The 18,429-nt window shown below is 39.3% G+C and overlaps 1 protein-coding gene across 3 annotated transcripts in view; it reads left to right on the top strand.

Annotated features, from left to right (window-relative positions):
• The first annotated feature begins 758 nt into the window (after nt 1-758).
• Nucleotides 759-18,429, top strand: part of FHIP1A (FHF complex subunit HOOK interacting protein 1A) — an 83,134-nt gene continuing 65,463 nt past the window's right edge. For 2 of the 3 annotated variants that reach the window (XM_057376367.1, XM_057376358.1), the window contains exons 1-2: nt 759-1,098; nt 1,365-1,457. The gene's annotated coding sequence lies outside the window, so the exon portion shown is untranslated. Of the gene's footprint in view, nt 1,099-1,142; nt 1,294-1,364; nt 1,458-18,429 lie in introns of those variants that run through there. The other variant, XM_057376375.1, reaches the window with a different exon arrangement.

The raw sequence follows: 18,429 nt of genomic DNA, 5'->3' as shown, positions 1-18,429 counted from the left end.
CCTCCTTTTCATGAGCCTCCTTCAAGTACCACAGAATTTTTAGGGTTGGAAGTGGCCTCTGGAGATCATCCAGTTCAACCCCCCTGCCAAGGCAGGGTCATCTCCATCAGATGATACAGGAACTCCTCCTGATAGGTTTCGAAGGTTTCCAGAGATGAAAACTCCACGACCTCTGTTCCAGTGCCCTACCACTCTCAACATGAAGCAGTTCTTCCTCATGYYGAGGTGAAACTTCTTGTGTTTTAGTTTAAGACCATTGCTCCTCATCCTGTTGCTGTGCACCACTGAAAAGAGTCTGGCACCATACCCTTGGCACCCACCCTTGACATATCCCTATGCATTAGCGAGACTTCTCCCAGTCTTGTCTGTACCAAACAGGCCCAGCTCCCGCAGTCTCGTCTCATGAGAGATGGTCCCAAATACTGGAAGGTCTTCCCAGAGCCTTCTCTTCTCCAGGCTGAACAAGCCTGGCTCTCTCAGCTTCTTTTCAGAGGAAAGGTGCTCCAGCCCACTTTGCAGCTTGCATCATTAAGGAACTACCTCTCACTTTCATTTGTAAGATCGGGATGGATTTAAAACGGTACTTCTGGCAGCTTTTCCACGCAGGGAGGCATAGATGGCAGGAAGCCTTTCTTAGTTGCAGGAGCATCGTTCCTGAAGTCGGAGTCCATCCACACGGCGTCGCTTGGTGGGCGCCCGCCCGGCAGGGGCCGCCTCGGGCCGGGCCTCACCGGCAGGTCGCGGCTCCTCCCCGCCGCTCTGACTCACGGCCCGGCCTCGCTTACACAAACTTGGCGGCCGGTGCCGAGCTGGGGCCGCCTGCTGTGAGGGAGCCGTGGGCAGCGAGGGGCAAGATGCCCGCCCTGAGGGGACGGAGCCTTCGGGGTGGGCGGGCGTGAGGGCCCTCCCGTCCGAGGGATTAACGGCTGTCCCGCTGTCCCGTGGCGGACGGCGATTTACCTGGGTGTCCACCTCCCTCCCTCCTTCCTTTCCTCTCCTGCTTCTTCCTTCCTTCCCGGAGCCGGTGGTTTCGGTGGAGAGGGAGTGGAGCTCACCTGGCACCTCCCCGGAGAAACTTTACGCCGCCGCCCGCGCCAGGTAGGGGCTGGTCCCCGGGGGCGGGAGCCGTGAGGGGGCGGCGKCGGCCGGGACGGGCCCCGGCCCGAGTTTCGGGGGTGTCTCGCCGCCGCTCGGCCTCGTCGGCGGGCGGGGCGGGCTGTCAGGCCGGTGTCCCCCCCAGCCGAGCAGCTGCCGTCTGCCGCAGGGCCGCCGCGGGCTGAGGGCAGTATATAGGTCAGTGGAAGTAATGCCCGCCTAATCCCCTTTATCTTTTTTGGCTCGGCTTTTCCGCTTCTGGTTTGTAGGACGACCCTTGGGCAGCGTTGGTCGCAAACTTCTCGGAGAGAGAGGATCCAGGCTTCGCGCACGGCTATGTGAGCGGGCGAGTAAGAGCCGAGGTGAGAGCATGGGATACGCGCTTTTCTTTTCAGGAAGACTTTTTCCTCACAAGTGTGGCGCCTTAGCGAGTGGCAGGTATTCATTCCTGCGTAGGGCTGTCACCCGCGTGACCCTGTGCATGGTGCTCAGTTTGGGTTCGGACTTCTGTTTTAACAGGTTAATAACACTGATTTTTTTCTTTCTTGTTGCGTCACTCACCGAATCACCGAAGGTTATTTTGGTATTTGCTTTGGATGCCAAAGGAAAGTAGAGGTCTCGGCAACTTCGGGGCCCTGGTAACTAGAGAAGGCAGTGTGCCCTGACAAAGTGATTGCTGTGTTGYTTTCTCTGATCTTTGAGAAACTTTTAGCAAGGTCATATGAACCTTTCTGTTGCCCAAGGGTGTTGGTAGCAACTCAGCATGATTGAATTGCTCCGTGTGGRCAAATACATAGGTGCTGGCAGAAGCCCACAGTCTTCTGGGACGCTCTGTGGAGGGTCAGCCTTCCAGTATAAGAGTTTGCCAGGTTGGGGCATGTGGTTTCTTGTAATTGAGAAATGCCAAGGCACATTTGATAGTATTTGGAGATTTTTATTTCAGTCTGATTTTTCTCTTCCCTTGGCTATTTGGTTTGGTTTCTGATTAGCATTAACATATCTGATATGATGATGATAAGAAGAAAAAATGCATAARATTGGTTGTGTTGATATGCCATCTTATTACTTGTTTGAACTGAATGCCACTTCAGRATCTGCCTGTGCCCTCTCTGCCCATGTATTTTTTGTTGATCAGTGTGGAACCAATGCTATGCAAGAGTTTATAGTTGTGTTTTCCTTTTGTACAACAGTGCTTTTTTATTTTTACTTATGCAATAAGAAGGATCCAGGGCCTCATCTTAGTTGGTAAGCATGAGGTTTTAATTTTGTTTTCAGAGAAAGAAGAGTGATAATAAACTGTCCATTCAAAGAGAAATCATATGCCAATAAGGTAGTAGTGTTAGATCATGCAGTATAGACTGCATGTGTTTCACGTGCTAGAAGTGAACCTTTTAGAAAAGATGTGAATTGAAAGCGTTTGTAATACCTGAAGGAGTGATGTCAAATTAGGGCTTTCACATCATTTGTGGTGCTTTAYTTCTCCTGGGCTGTGTGTGTACAGGAGTCCACCTGATTTGAAGCTAATCTAAGAATTAGGACCTAATACTGTAATTAGTTTCTTCCTCTCTAGCTCTACCTTAATGAACATGGAAGATCAAAGGGAGAAGGRAAAGACAGAAAAATTTGCAGTCTACATGGTAAAGTACAAATAATTGTAGAGGGCAAGATTTTACCAGTGAAATATTGATGTGAGGATGGCACTTGTGAAACTCATGGAACATCCAGCTGCCTTTTTGTCTTATCCGTCTCAATCAAGACAAATGTTTTCAATTGACTTTTGCTAACAGCTGTTCTAGTCTGTTTATTGACTCAGGGTGATTGACGATACGTGCTTTGAAAAAGAAGTGAATCCTATTAGAATGATGAAAAATGTGTGGACAAAGCCCATGGAAGAAACCTAGCTTTAAGTACATAGCTGGTTTTTTTTTTGTTTGTTTTTTTTTTGTTTATTTTTTTTTTCTTTAAACTTTATTGTGTATAAACTATGGAAGGGTTTTGGCTTTGAGTTATTTTTTCTTGGTTTTGTTTTTGGGTTTTTATTCCCCTAAATGGGCTACAAACCTTCATAGAATCTGAAGCTAAGATAACCAAAATTGGAGAAACCGCTGCTAATGTGGTTTTATTTGATCCTGGTATGAAACTGAGTTTTAGAAATCTGTATCTATGTTTTCTCTTCRAAAAGAGTATAATGATGCTTTGATGCCTGTCAAGCTTAAATCTTCAGATTTACAGATTCTCAGTACCATCTGATGCACCAGTTACTCTGTTAAACTGTAGATTGAAGGATTATCAAGATTACTTTGATATACATCGTTTTAAGACTYTTTTTTAGCAAAGAATTTATTCACAAGTGCTACTGTTCCTCCCTTGCATATCTATTTATTTTATACAAATGCTGCTTTTTGATGCCTGCAGGTTTCGTTGCAAAGGGTCTCCAAATTTTAATTAGTCTGATGGGAATTTTGTTTAGTTCTATAATGTTTGAATAGCATACTTGACTTTTCAAAAATTCGGTTCTCCACATCCTGATCTAGTGTTACTGTGAGCAGTAGTTTCCCTCAAACATAAGACACGCTTTCTCATGCTCATTCTCTTTTTYGCCCATGGCATATTTAGTGTAGTTGGTAAATTTGTGGTGTTTGTTGTATGCTGCTGAGAACAAGAGGTTTTTGAYCTCTTATTCCATTAATCATTTTTGGTAACAATATTATATGGGTTTACAGACACTTTAAGACTCTTCTACTGAAACATGATGACTTGGCATTGTTACCTTGTGGTCCSTTCTCAGCCTAATGGGATAGGTCAGTTTTATACTAAATAGCTGCAACCCCAACAAAATAGTCATATGTTCTATCCGCATCAGAATAAGCCCCAGGAAAGGGCATCAAAGAAGACTGTTGGCAGAATAGTGCTTTTTGTGACCTGCTTTTGGGTGTGTTTCAGGTAATGCAGTACACAACAGGAGATGCCTATACTTTTGGTATGTTATGGTTGCACTTTTAATACTCTGACAGTTTGGAGTAAAGACAAACAACTTTGGGTTGCTTCTAGAGGAGGCTACGAAGGCCTGCACTGGTCAAAAGTTTGGGCATGAGAGACCTGGAAATCCTTAATTTTTTTTTCAGTCCTTTTTGCAATACAGYACAGTGGCCAAATAAAGACTTGTAAGTAGAGGCTGGTATGGCTGTTCTGTAAGATTGTCTGTATCTTTGAAAACTCATTCAAACAGCTAACAAGAAACAGTGCCTTTYCCTGATCTGTTTAATTTATTTGGAAAGTAGAGCTAGGACTTCATTGTGTCATGGACTGCAGATCAGTTAGACCTGGATCAGGTTGGTGACGCCAMACCTCAAGTCCTGGGTCCAGTTTTGGGTCCCTCACTACAGGAAGGACATTGAGGTTCTGRAGTGTGCCAGAGAAGGACAATGAAACTGTTGAAGGATCTAGAGAATAAGTCCTTTAAGGAGTGGCTGAGGGATCTGGGGTGTGTAGCCTGGAGAAGAGGAGGCTCAGGGAAGACCTTACCACTCTCTACAGCTGCCTGAAAGGCGCTTGTAACAAGGTGGATGTTGGTATCTTCTCCCGGACAGCCAGCAACAGAGGAAATGGCCTCAAGCTGTGCCAGGGCAGTTCAGRCTGGACATCAGGAAAAATTTCATTAGTGAAGGGGTCCTTGAGCATTAGCTGTGGCTGCCCAGGGAAATGGTGGAGTCACCATCCCTTGGAATGTTCTGGAAATGACTGGCTGTGACACTTGGTACTCTGGTTTGGTTGATATGGTAGTGATGTTCAATCACAGGCTGGACTTAATGATCTTAARGATCTTTTCCAGCCTTAATGATTCTGTGATTCTATGATTCTAATGAATTGAAAGAACAGTTTTGAATGCACTTGTGAATGTGTACAACGATAAATGGTTCTGGCTTAATATCACTCAATTGTAATACATGTATAATAACAGCATTACATTTTAAAGTGTCAGCTTAACTGTGGAGATGATGTGATGGTAASGAAGCATTCACCAACTGAAGATAGTCTCATGAACACTGAGGAGCTTTGGGAGTGCATCTTCCCTTACTTTCTATGGTAGGCATTGATTATAAGACATCCTGTTACTACAGATAAGTATCTTTCAGTCAAGGATGCACTGGTGGTATGTGTTAAAATATGTGGCCAAAAAATCCTTGTGAAAGGTGATCCCGAAGGATATGTCCAGGTGAGGTAATTCCGTGTGGAATTGAAACAAAGCAGGTAAGGTAAGAGCTGGTGAGTGGTGATACAGGCTCAAGGCATATGAAGGCAATCTAAGAATGTGTTACCTATGACATCTAGYGGGATTAACTTTAATTAACAGAGAAAAGTTTGGAAATATGACTCAAGCATAGCTATCTGCATGCAGGAGGCCCAACATGTACTAGGAGTTTTGACTCAGATTATCTCTGAACCAAATGTAGCACCTTTTCCCAGCAGTTGGAAAACTTGCCCCAAAATTTATTCTTTTGAACTATGGTCGCTTTCCATGGGTGGGTGAGTTATTGGGAAATCAATGACTTCTTTATAGATACTTTTCTGTTTAAAAAGAAGGTCAAATGTTGATGCAATACCGAATTGCCTGCATGTATGGTAATGTTAGACCATGGCAGTTAATTCTGGTCTAGTCATCATGAGCATGGGTTACCTACTTTTTGTGTGAGAACATACATTGCATAACATATATTAGTGCTAAAACTATAAGGCAAATTCTTGTTTTGTAGTTTTTGCTATTTAGCTCTAGAAGCACAGTCAAAGGTAATTTCCTCTCCGTGTCMCTCTACTGTGGTCTCCAGGCATATGACAGACACGGTTTTGTTTATTTAAATATGTGCAYGCCTTAGAAGAATTTGTCCAGTTGTTTTGTTTTTAAAGGCAGGAAAGCTGTGTGGTAATAAAAACATGTGCTAGGTTCTTTGCATAAATAACTATTATTGAAAGACAATTATGTCCATTYGCCTTCTGATTGTAGCTCATTTTTATAAGTTGCCTGTATTGTAGTATTGGTGAAGGGTAGGATTTATTTCTGTGAAAATTTTTGTATTGGAAGACCAAAGGCAATGACTATTCTAGCAATAGTGGAGTTTATCTGGGGAACTGATTGAATRATGCCCTCAGACAAGGAAGGATTTCCTAATGCCTATAAAGAAAAGAGTGCCTTTAAAGTATTGACAGTATTTGTATTCCAGTAAAGCTTTGGATTGTAACTTAAATATAGCTGTTGTAACAGTTGAAGAGTTAAACTGCTCAACAATCAATCCCAGTTGCATTCACAAAATCTTTTGTAAAACCTCASATACCCCTGAGCAGGAGGGAAGAGAATATTATGCTTTTGAGTTAGTTTTGTTAATAATTAATAGTTAATAAAATTGTGATAAACTTTTCACGTGTTTAGGTTTTTCACTTATGTGTCAAAAAGCTATGGTTAAACAGCTGCTGTTGTGCAGCCAAGCCCAACAAGTAGAATGGGTTTTTATTGAATTGTGTTAACTCATTTTGCTGTGGCTGGCTCCTGCCCTAACACAGCAAACCTGACAGGGAGAGATAACTTGGCTTTCTGCTTTCTCCCTGTACTGGTGTTACATTAAGAATCGTACTTCTGTAAGCATGTATACCTTAAACATATGAGGGAAGAAGGGAGCCTGYGTAGGGAGGTGTGCCTTTCATAATTAGAAGTTGAAGGTGAGACATCAGTGACTACACTGGATCCATGGCCCTTAGTAAAAAGAATGTACTGTTTCCTCCTTGCACATTTGTGTCGTTTTTACATTTCACTTGTGTCATAAATATATTTTAGTTCAGTGTTATAAGAAGTTGTGAGAAAACGTATGGAGGACAGAAGTTTATCTCCTGTTTTGAAGAACTTGTTGGTTTCCAGTGCTGGACATTGCAAGAAGTGCMTGTCCCCAACAACAGCCCCATGTAGATTTGTTTAGGAAGTGACAGTTCTGTTCTTCTCTGTGAGTGGAATTAGAATTGTGCTGGGTCCTCTGCTGTGTGTGTCTGACTGAGGTACAGTGACAACAGGTGCTAAGCAGCCAGAAATTCTACTGCAAACAATTAAGATCTTCAGAAAAGTGTGTGTCGCTCTTTTTTTTTTTTTTTTTGGCTCCGATGTTGTTCTCAAATTACCCAAATGTTATTGGAATGCCATTGATATGGATTGGGAATATCCCAATATACTGGGACTCTGAATTTCAAGGAAGTAGTGGATTTACAGTGGATTTTGCTACTCTGTTAGTTTGGCATTTTTTTTCCCTTTTAATTGGCCATTCTGCCATTCAGTACAGGGAGGCATAGAACACATAAGAATACACAGTCAGCAATAGGGGCAACAGGATAATTTCCTTTCTGAATTGCTGACTTGCATTAAGATTAATTATGCTTGCCTGCTTGGAGTGGTTTCAGGTAAACAATTAGAAAGTTCTTTATCAGCTTCTTGAAACATATTCATAGGATGAGAAGCATGTGAAGTGAGAGTACGTTTTGAATGGAGGAAAAAGGTGGAGGGCAGAAACTGATTTGCCTTCACAGTGATTCTGTTCTTAATAGTTTGGTCCCAGCAGTGTGAGCAACACTGGAGTATATTTCCATAAACTGGCTGCCAGATAACACAGAGGGTTTTTTTATGGTTGTCAGTGGTTGCATCTGCTTTCAGCATATTTTACTGGCATGAGTTTTACAGTGGTGGTGTTTGCCAGCAACAGCCCAATACTTATGGGTTCCTGACTTGCTAGTGTTGATGAAGCAGAACACACAGTAGTATTGAGATTGCTTTTGCAAAATTTCCTTTGGCTAGATAGGGCTAGGCTTATTTTGCTTAGATGCCAGTGGAATCCTTGGACTTGGAGAACTTTTTTTCTTCTCACAAGAACCTTTATTGTTAGAAAAAACCAAATACTTAGAGATCAACAATTAAGACAGTTTGGCGAAGACTGCATTTATAATGCATGCTTATTTGCAAGTTATATCTTTTGCTAGTAGTGTTTTTAGCAACTTACATAATGGTGAAGTGAGTAAATCAGAAAYGTTAACCAACATTAAAGATTTAGGGACAAAGGTGAAAGGAAGTAATAATGCTCTTTGTTAGATCAGCTTGTGTAGCTGAGGGAGTAGACAAAGTTTGGGCACACAGCTCTTGGTTCTCCTGACGTTCAAATCAGCTCAGTGAAATCAACTGAATTGTTTGACTTTTGGTGTCCATARAAGCTATCTGAACACTTTTCCAGGTATTAATGTCTCTTTTAGTCTTTGCTTATAGGGAAAAAAAGTTGTTAGCAGACTTTCTGGCTTGTATTTGCATGAACTTTTCCCATTAGCCTTCAGAGAAATTCAGCAGCATTTGAATTATTTTGTGTGCWTATACATCTTAAAAAGTTAAATGAATTAAAGATGAATGACATGTTACCTGATTCTTCCTCCTGACAATTTAAAATTCTAACATGGTAGCAATTCCTCCCATTTCACGGATTAGTTGTATTAGTTTAGGAAGTGATAAACTATGCATGGCTTCAATTCAGTACTCGCTCTGCATTGCATGGTTACCCTAGGAACATGTGCCACAATTCAATAGGTGAAATGTTACTATTTGATTTTAAAGTAGCAGCAAGTGAGGGGAATAAAATTTTGTTGTATTGGCATCAAGGCRTATTCTGTTACCAGTGTACATTTGTTTTGCAAACATTTAAAGTAACAACAGTTCAGATTTAAGAGAGGCATCAAGTCAACAGCAGCATTTCAGGAGCATTGGCATTGGGCTCAGTGTCAGAAGACAATGTGATCTAAGCAGTTATAATGTCAAAATACATTCAAGTACTCTGAGATAAAAATATTTTTTATTCAGAAACAGGACTACTGAAGTCTGTGGCATATGCTAACTATTCTTCCACAGGGGAAAATATGAAAAGTAGTGAGAGGCTGGCTTGGCTACTAGTGAGTTCTTCAACATCAAACACGAGGACGGAAAGGAATTCCCAGCTGGATTGCCAAGGACAAGTGTAAAAATACAACACAGATATAATTAAAATGTAACATTGAGAATGGGTAACTTAAAAAGAGAAATGAGAAATCATTATAGAAATATAAAGGGAGAAAAAGAAACTCAGAGGAGGTTTGTTTCTGTTTAATGAGTGGAGCTGTGGGCAGATAATGCAAGGCAGTCTTTTTTTATTTGTTTGTTCACCTCAGCTCTAATAAAAGATATGGGGACTTGGAGGTGAGCATGATGTCCAAGGCAAGTGCTAAAATCCTAAGCTGGTGTGAGGAAAGAGTGAGTTTCAGGGCAGTTAGGTAAGTTTAAGTTTGAAGTGTTTAAAAAAACACTGTTGAAAGGATMAGAGCTGGCTGATGTAATCCTTGAGCTGATGCAGTTACTTAACTCATGGAGGGTATGTGTAATACTGTGCTGCTGAGTAGAGGGATTGTAGTGTCTGTCTGTACAGGTGTCGGGGGCAAGGGGCAAGTGGAAATGAGCAGTTGTAGACTCAGTGGTTTATCTTTGTTTGTTCCTGTATTTTTCTTGGGAATTAAACCCTCCCAAAGCAGTAGAAGATGACAAAGACATAAGCAGTAGCCCATATGATTTTATTTTAAGAATTAAACCATGTTAGAATTTCTTTCTCAAAATGCTAACAGAAGAGGAGCAGTAGGTCTCTGATGGCTTGACTCTATGATAGAAACTGTCAAAACTTCATTCTTATTAAAGAATGTCTGGAGAAATTGACTGTGGGCAAGTGCTAAACTGCTTAAAAACATTGCTTTCCCTAGAAATGGACTAATGAGATAGTGTTCTTGTTTAGGGGTGAGAGGTTTATATATATATATATTTATATATTTATATATATTTATGTGTATATATATATTTATGTGTATATATATATTTAAAGGATTTATATATTTTACTGAATGACAAGAATAACAGGAGTCAATGTTCCTACTGAATTATAAAATTAGAGAATATTATTCCAAGATAAAATTTTATCCCCCTCCTTTGCTCCAAGTCACAAAATAATTAAATTCTACTTCTAGAAAAAGTTTTGGAAGAGCTGGTTCGTAGGTTGGGACTGAAGTTTGTATTGCAAAACTCTGTAGCACCGTTTCTTATTTCAAACACRGAAACACAGAAAGGCTTCTTTAAATAAATTTCTTTCTCCTGGTTGATGGGAGAAGGACCAAATTCTTCTCTCTGGAGCTTTCTTCCATTAACTTCAAGGACTTTTCTTGTTCTTATTGTGAGATCCTGTGTCTGCATCACAGATGTGTAAATAAAATTATGTTCTGCAAGTTAAATGAAGTAATCTTGCCAGCCAATATTGATATAGTATCATGTTTTGAGGATGGAATTAATTAAGAAATAATTAAAAGAGTAAAAAGAAGGTAATATATGGGAGGGAGTCTGTAGGGAGTCCCTCCCTGTTGGAGGGAGTCTGGAGAAGAGCAATAAGAATACCTGGATATCTGGAGGAATGACTGAATGACCTGGGAGCTGTTACTTTAGCTTCAAAGAAGTGAAAAAGTTAGTGGAGAAATGAGAAAGTGAGGGTTTGTCTAARTGTATGAGATAAATGTGTTTTTCACAATGATCTGTTATCTTTCCTGKCTTGGTAAGTCATTGCTGAATTGGAATATATTATCAGAAAAMAGTTGTGTATTATTTTAAGAACAGGCGATGAAAGCAACTGTGAATTGGGACAGAAACACGATGTGTGTTACCATGGCACAGGTAGAAGGACTAGGTGACTTTGAGGTTATTTTTTTTATCCTTTGAGTACAAAAAATAGATGGTTATTGTGGTGCAGCACAATGTGTAAAATCCAGGGAGAGGACAGTACTGAAAATTCATTTTCTTGGTGCCTCTACTCTTGTATTTCAACTGACAAGGAGGATCCAGAAGACATCAAAACATTATGTCTCTTTATCCTTCATTTTTTTTCCTTTTCACCTGCATGGGGTGGATGAGGGAGACTTGTAACTTCACAGTACTGTGGTTGGTTGAAAAGTAGCTAGAACTCCCTGTTAAAGATAACAACATGAAAAAAATGACTGTGGGCATGCCTGTACCCACACTGGCTCTGCAGGATCAAATCCTAGAACAGGGAGTGCTAGGAAATGTGAAGATGCCTGGATTAGCTTTGAAAACAATTTTGTCGTATTTGTGTGGCATTGCATTCAAKCCACTGTGGTTTTACTGCTTCCAGACCTCTGCTACTCAGCTCTCTGCCATGCAGACTTAATCAGCYTGTGTTTGTGAAAATTTGGAAAACTCTTTCATGTAATCCTCTGTATGCTGTAAACAACCCTCTGTTGTGCTGCCCTCATAGCCTGTGTTTATATGAGTACACTGATTCTATTTCTTTAATTAATTGTCCAGTAGCAGCCCAAAACAGAAGGGGCTCTTCACTGTATTGAGATTTCTTGTCTGAATGAAAGGAATAACAACATTGACATTAAACAAGTTTTAATTTCAGTTGCATGTTATTGGGCAAGCTGTTAACAGCAGAAGGAAAACAAAGATTTGAGTCCTGCAGTGTCAACTGATCTTTAAGTCAAAAGCAAATAGGCACATTTTTATGTAAAATTAGCAGTTCAGAAGATTACTGGTTTGCTATTCACAGAGGGAAATTTCCCAGGAGGTATCACGTCTACAATGTGTTCATTCTCTTAATTCATGTGTGTATGAAACCAAGACATACTTCCCTCTTAATATTTTAAAGTCCATCTGCTGTTTTGAATGGCATCTGTTGGTACTGGAAGTATTTGTATTGATTCATATATCTGTGGACTGTGGTTTCTGGGATTACTTTCTTRGGCTTTCACATGAAGGGGAAAGATAAGGAAAGCAATTTGAATTTCCCAAACCACAAAGCTATGCATCTTTCATAATACCTAGCCTGGATAGTGGTGTAGGTTAAGATGCATGGGATGCGATACAGTCTCTAAGGACAACTTTCATCTCAAAATGCAGTATAATACTGAGCTCAAAATTAATTGCGTTAAGAAAAAAAAAAAGAGGTGGGAAGAGAGAGAGAGGGAGCATATAAATCCTTGAAAAGGGTTTTGCCATTCTGAGAATGTTCTGGTAACCTGCCTGTTAAAAAAAAGTTTGACAGTCTGCTCTGCTGTGGGCTAAAGAAACATTGAAAACTGTTGTCTGTTATGATTTGATGATCTCAAGATACAAAGTAGAGCATCCTAATTCATGAAGGATACTACTAAGAATTGATTATGTTCTAGAGCTTTTTAATATTCATGCCTTACCATGCCCATTTTAGGACAGAATTTCAGGCTGTCCAAGCARTGCGAGCTGGGATACGTATTTTTTCTCATATTCCTATAATTTTAAATCATACGATTCATATGAATAGTATGATCAAGAAAATATATGAAATTCATATWAATCATCTCTCTGTTCTACTCCTTACCATCCAGGACAAAGGATGCAGATGTGTATTATTTTTTACCTTGTGCATGGTGTTGTCTGCATTTAAAAAGCTGTATCTTTGATGCAAAAGCAAAATATTTGCTCTTCCAATAATATTACATAAGGCAAGCTTGTACTTGGCAGTAATGGTTTGTCAGTGCCTAGAAAGAGATCCTGGTGTCAGTGCTCTCTGGAGATAAGGATGTATTATTTTCTATCTGGCAGTACTGAACTGGTGATACTGTGTGATTAATATGACTCTCCTGGGCCACAGCTACAGGAAGCTCTCAGTTTCATTATCACTGTGCTTTAATTAAATTACAGCTTTTAAAAATAATACTAAAAAATATGATTAAAAATTGGAGCTTCCTCAATTATTCAAWTTTTTGTTCTTTCATATACTAGACTTAGTCTCCTTTTGTCCTCTAACCAAAGGGGTGTCTGTGTGGGTTTGGTTTTTTGTGKGTTTTTSGGGTTTTTTTYCCAAACTMTTTGGGAAGCTAAAGGCACTTAGGTTCTGGAAATTTTCCATAGCTTGGTGCTAAGGTTTCAGATTCAGATTTTTTTACCTGTGTTTGATCAGGGAATTGTTCCATGTTCTGAATGCCTTCTCTCTGAAACCTGTACGTTAGCAGCATAYTGTAGAGAGTGCTTCTGCAGACTGCAAAAGAACAGACCTTTGTGGTTTTCTTTACTGCCTTGGTACTAGTAASAAAGATTCATTGAATCACTGTTGCAGGACTTTAAAGCCAATACACTGAATAGGTTTTGACAATATGGCACAATTCCGTAATTTTTTATTAGGCATATATTTGAAAACATACACCAGCCTTGTCAGAAATGGGATTGTCCCTCATGTGACTGTGGTTCATTGGCTCTGGTTTCAGTCTCTTGTACCAATTTTCAGTTTCAGGCATGTGGCTCTAGATAAAAGATGATCTTTAGGAGGAAGCATGCTGAAATCTTTAAAACAAATGTGCTGAGGTTTTGCCCTCCCCCCATGCCCCCTTAATTCTGTTCGTTTGAGGCCCCTCCATAGATGCTATTGTGTATTCCTTTCCCACATCTGCTGGAAAGAATGATTCCTAGAAAGGCTGTGGGTTACCTTTAGTGCTGGATTTTAGTTTTGACTCTTGGTAAGGTCAGTCTMTCTTAATTTTTTTCCCTGTTCCTCTTTTCTGTTCCCTGTGGTGGATTATTTCACRTGTAGTAAAAGGAAATAAAAACACCAAGTTGATCAACTTGAAAACCTCAAACATGAGGATATAATTTAGACTATACCTCTTTTGTTATGTGTATGACAATAGTTTTTAAGCTATGCTGCAAATTAAAGAAGGTAATTCAAGGGAGAAAAGAAATTTAAGATAAAGGATAATCTGGTCAAGAACATAATTATAGGCTCCACTTGAAAATTTACCCAGATAAATGATACAGCAAAACAGAATTAGAAAGACTGTATTTAACAAATCAAACTTGGAACCTTATTTTTATGACCAGATGCGATGGATGTATGAAGCAGACACAAGAGAAGTTAGTGTTAATTACAAATKATGGGGAAATCTCCTTCCTTTAGAGCCCTTACTCACAATTATTTTGAGTTATAAGAAAAGGTATTATAAATACTATGGTTTAGTGAGCTAGAATTTTGTGAACAGTATTTTACTACAGGAAACATTTAGAGATGATCTGTAGGATAGAGAGATTGACCCTGTTATAATTACACTAGGAAAGTGGCTAATTTTTGGGACTGCCTCTTTGTTTTAATAGAGGGGAAAAATGATGATAAAATGCTCCTTAATTCAGGAGTGTGAAATGGCAAGGGATCTCTGGGATCATCTTGTTTAGCATGTACTGAAACCATGTTATGTTTGCAATCTAAAAACTTACARTGTCTTCCCATAGGCCCTTAATTTTTACCTGTTTTGTTCATGTTACCCTGATGGGAAAGCTGTTTAAGAACCTGTTGTAAACTATGAGTTCTTGGCCAAGAATTACGTTTATGTAAAAAAATTATTTTCCCCTTGWTGTATATACTTTTTAAACTTTTGCAAGGTTGCTTTCAGTGTGCTGAAAACTTTCAGAGTCTTACCTCCCTGCTTATAAGACACAGAAATGACAGCCTCCTTATTTTGAATTAATTTGTGTAGTCTGGAGGAATTTCTGTCAGACAGGTTARCAGGATGTCTGTAAAATCAATTTTGAATGCTAAGCACTGTGTAAATGAATAGACACCCTTTTCATACTTGCATTTTTCTGTATGTGTGCAGCCTTGTTACATGTCAAATATAAATTTAATTTAAATTACTTTAGTGTTGACAGAATGATGTAGGTTTCTCCTCCTTTGCATGTGTTTAGTTTGTTTAACAAGATGCTGTTATGATGCATTTCTTGTCTGAAAAGTGAGTTCTGTAGTCAAGATTTTTGGGAGTGTTGCCAGCTTTAGTATTCAGTGTAATACCACTTTTTTGTATTTCTGTGTTTTAATTTTTTCCCCCAGTGGTTACTTTTTAGCCAGAACAGTTTCTTAATTGCTTCAAATGTTTTCAGTGTATTATGCATTAGTGTTTTTGAGGTGCAGTAAGGATACAAACGTTTTTGAATTGCAGCAGTGAACAGAAGGCAGCAAGGAAGGCAAATATGGATTGCTTCTGCAGTGGTGTGGGCTCTTAGCCGATGATGCCCTTGCTGTTTTCAAGGGCTTCTCACTCAGGTGTTGCTGAAAGGTGTGGAAGTTCTGACCTTGTCAGTGTGGACATGTCTCTTGTTGTGAAATGCATTCTGCTACTGCTTCTCCTGTGTACTTGAGATTTTATCATCTTGTTCTCTTTAAGATGGAGGTTTTTTCCTTCTCAGTTTTTAAACTGCCAGATTTTTTTTTGCCAGATTGTTAATAGAGAATGATAATTTTTACTTCTCTACTTTCTCTGCCTTTCCTTGTTTGTAGTAGAAAGCTGAATGCTGCTGAAAGGTGAAGAAACTTTAGATCTAGATTTTTGACCGAACAGAAGAGGTGCCAGAGCCMATTTTTCCTTGCTGACTTGTTGACATGCTTTGATTGCAGGTAAAATAAGTGTGTGTGTGTAATAGGTAGTTCAGAACAGAAGTCTGTTTGCTGAGCCGTGAGCTTTCTGTTTGGAGTGCTGGATATCACAATCAGTTTTTGCAGTCTGGACATCTGTCCTATGTAAAGTRAGCTTGAGACTTCAGTCTTATTTCAAATGCCTCATAGTCTCTAGTAGAATTCAGCTGCATTTAGACACWGTGGGCTCTGGAGCATCCTGTCAATTTTTTGTGTTTCTATTCTCTTTGTGTTCACACTTGTACTGTATAACTATTACGTAATCTTCCTGTGGCAACCAAAGTTATTGCTTACATGTGAAATGAATATACAGCAATTATCAAAGGTGCTTTAGTTATTATCTTCYAGTGCCCTGTGACTTCTGAAGAACAATAGATATATTGTGACCTATATACCCTATAAGTCAGAGATAGGTTACCAGTGGCACATTGATCAGAACCCAACAGCCAAGATTTTCTTGAGTTTGCAAGACTCCCTTTTTTGTTTGTTTCAGGATATCTCCACATTGTTTGGCTTACGGGATATGAAATAATTGAAATGCTTGTCATCTGAAGAATGTACGTTTTCTTGTTTTCTCCTGACTCYAACAGGTACAATGTAGGACACAAAAAGAGTTGGAGGAAACACTTGTATTCTCTATCTGAGCTTAAAAATTGAGCACAGAAACTTTAGAAAACCTTTTATAACAGAAACTGAATAAGGGGTACAGGTCCTAGACTTTGGCTTGTCATTAGACTATCTTACTTTATTTTACTCTGCAGAGAAACTAGTCAGCTGACAGATGAAAATTCAGATAAGTCTTTCCCCCAACCTGATCTACAAGCATGAATATAATTTTATTCTTGATGCAGCATTGTACATGTGTTTTGTTTTATTAGATAAGCTGTTTTACAACGTGAAAAGGGCTGAACACTTATGAGTCACCTCCCCAGGAGATGCTTATTTTCAGTTTGCAAAAGGGGTTGATGAAAGAGCATGAAAGGGGGGTGTGGTTTTCATAGCCTGAATGTTTCATACAAGAGTTGGCATCATYTGGGGAGATGTGGGTGTTAATTGCWAGATTGTCATAAGGAAGTTGTGTACAGAAGAGAAGCCCAAGCTAGCTAGGGAGGGATCCTGATGTGTGGGTGTGAAATGAAACTGGGGTTGGTACAGACAAGCTTGAAGTCATAGGAAATCTGACAGTGTSTTTGGTTTCCTGAGTTGTGTTTGTTGTATCAGGTAGAGTATTTATACCAATAAAACAGCGTTAGAAAGGGGAAGAAATACAAAATGATACTTCATAGTAACCACTAGTTTTTGTTTTTTATATACCCAGATTTTCTTTCAAACTGATTAGAAAAATACAAATAGCTGGTAAATGGTAACTAAATATTAACTATCTGATAAACTCTTGTGYGTTGTTTGTTATTCTTAAAATGCCTAACACTTGCCTTACAAAAATGAACACCATATTTTAGCAGCACATGTAGCATGTGTCTGGTCTTATCCACCCCTGTAATGATACATACTCATTCTTCCACCGCTTTTTTGATGGAATTTGTTGCAATTCTTTATGCTAATGGGAGAATGCTTTTTCAAGTGGTAATCAAGGATGTTATTTTTCTCATCCTAACCTGCACTGCTCTGTAAGGATTTGGGAGGTGTTTGCTTTCTCTGTAAGAGCTTRTACAAGTTCCTGAAGTATCATCTCAAAACAATCTAGGAAACTGAGGGGCTGTAGATAGGCTGATGCTTGACAAGTTAAGTATTCAGTATGTTCTTATTTCCACTCTGAATGAATTAATTGGCACCTCTGACAATGTTGCAAACCTGTTTTATTAAATACAGATCATTAGAATGTTTCTGGATGTCAAGCCTTGTCTAAAAGCTCAGCTAGCAGGGTGTTTGTCTGGAAGAATTACATGTTTCCAAGACTAATGGCACCATACCCAAAATTTATTGAGTATTGGCTTTTACAATACTGACCGACAGCTAATCCATGATTCTGTGGCTGTATGGAAGCAGCTTTGGTTGCCAAAGTGACTATTTTTCAATCAGTTGCGGTAGGTAGGAGTTCTTCAGATGGTTGTAGCATTGGAACTTAAACTTAACTTTCACAATAAAGACAAGTCTGCTTCTTTCTCCAAAGTGAAAACAAAAGAACACCAATTGTTAATTTAAACTAGAGTCTGGTCTTACTCTATAACTTTATTTACAGTCATGTGAAACTTTCAGCTGGCTGTTCCTCCTTTACCTGATATAAAACCTAGTTATGCTAATGGAAAGGCAATTCAGKCACTGATGGCAGGAAGTGACATGAGCCAACACAATGATGTGAAATCGTTCTCTAGTTCTCATTTCTTTTTATTTCATGTTCCTGTAGCTCCGTAATTTTACTAATATGTTTGAATTCCCATTGGTTTAGCTTAAAACAGTAATGAAAAAAACCCTAATTTCTTAACATAAGTGCTTTAGTATCTAATCTAAGATTGTTCATTATCTGTGATTATCAACTCTAATCCCAACTGGTATTAAATCCTTAGTGTTTTTTACTGGAAAATGTTAATGCATCGGGATCAAATATGTTCCCACATATTTTTGTTTTCAATTATGCTTTTCTAAGAAAGACTTCAGTAGATTCAGGTTGGAATTTCAGAATGACAAACGACACTAAGTGAAAACATTMTTTTAGTTTATATGTGGTATCTTAGGACCCTGCTTTCTTTTGGCTGTATTCTTCTGAAATGGGCTGGGGAGGGGGGGAGGTGGGGGTGGGATTTGTTTCTGGGTTTTCTATTGCTTTTTTTTCCTGGTGTCAGTTTGT

Source organism: Malurus melanocephalus, unplaced genomic scaffold, assembly GCF_030028575.1.
Source record: "Malurus melanocephalus ecotype Western Australia unplaced genomic scaffold, MMel_1.1 scaffold_9, whole genome shotgun sequence".
Lineage (NCBI taxonomy): Eukaryota > Metazoa > Chordata > Aves > Passeriformes > Maluridae > Malurus > Malurus melanocephalus.
The sequence above is the reverse complement of the archived record's forward strand: the minus strand, read 5'-3'. Positions and strand labels throughout refer to the sequence as shown.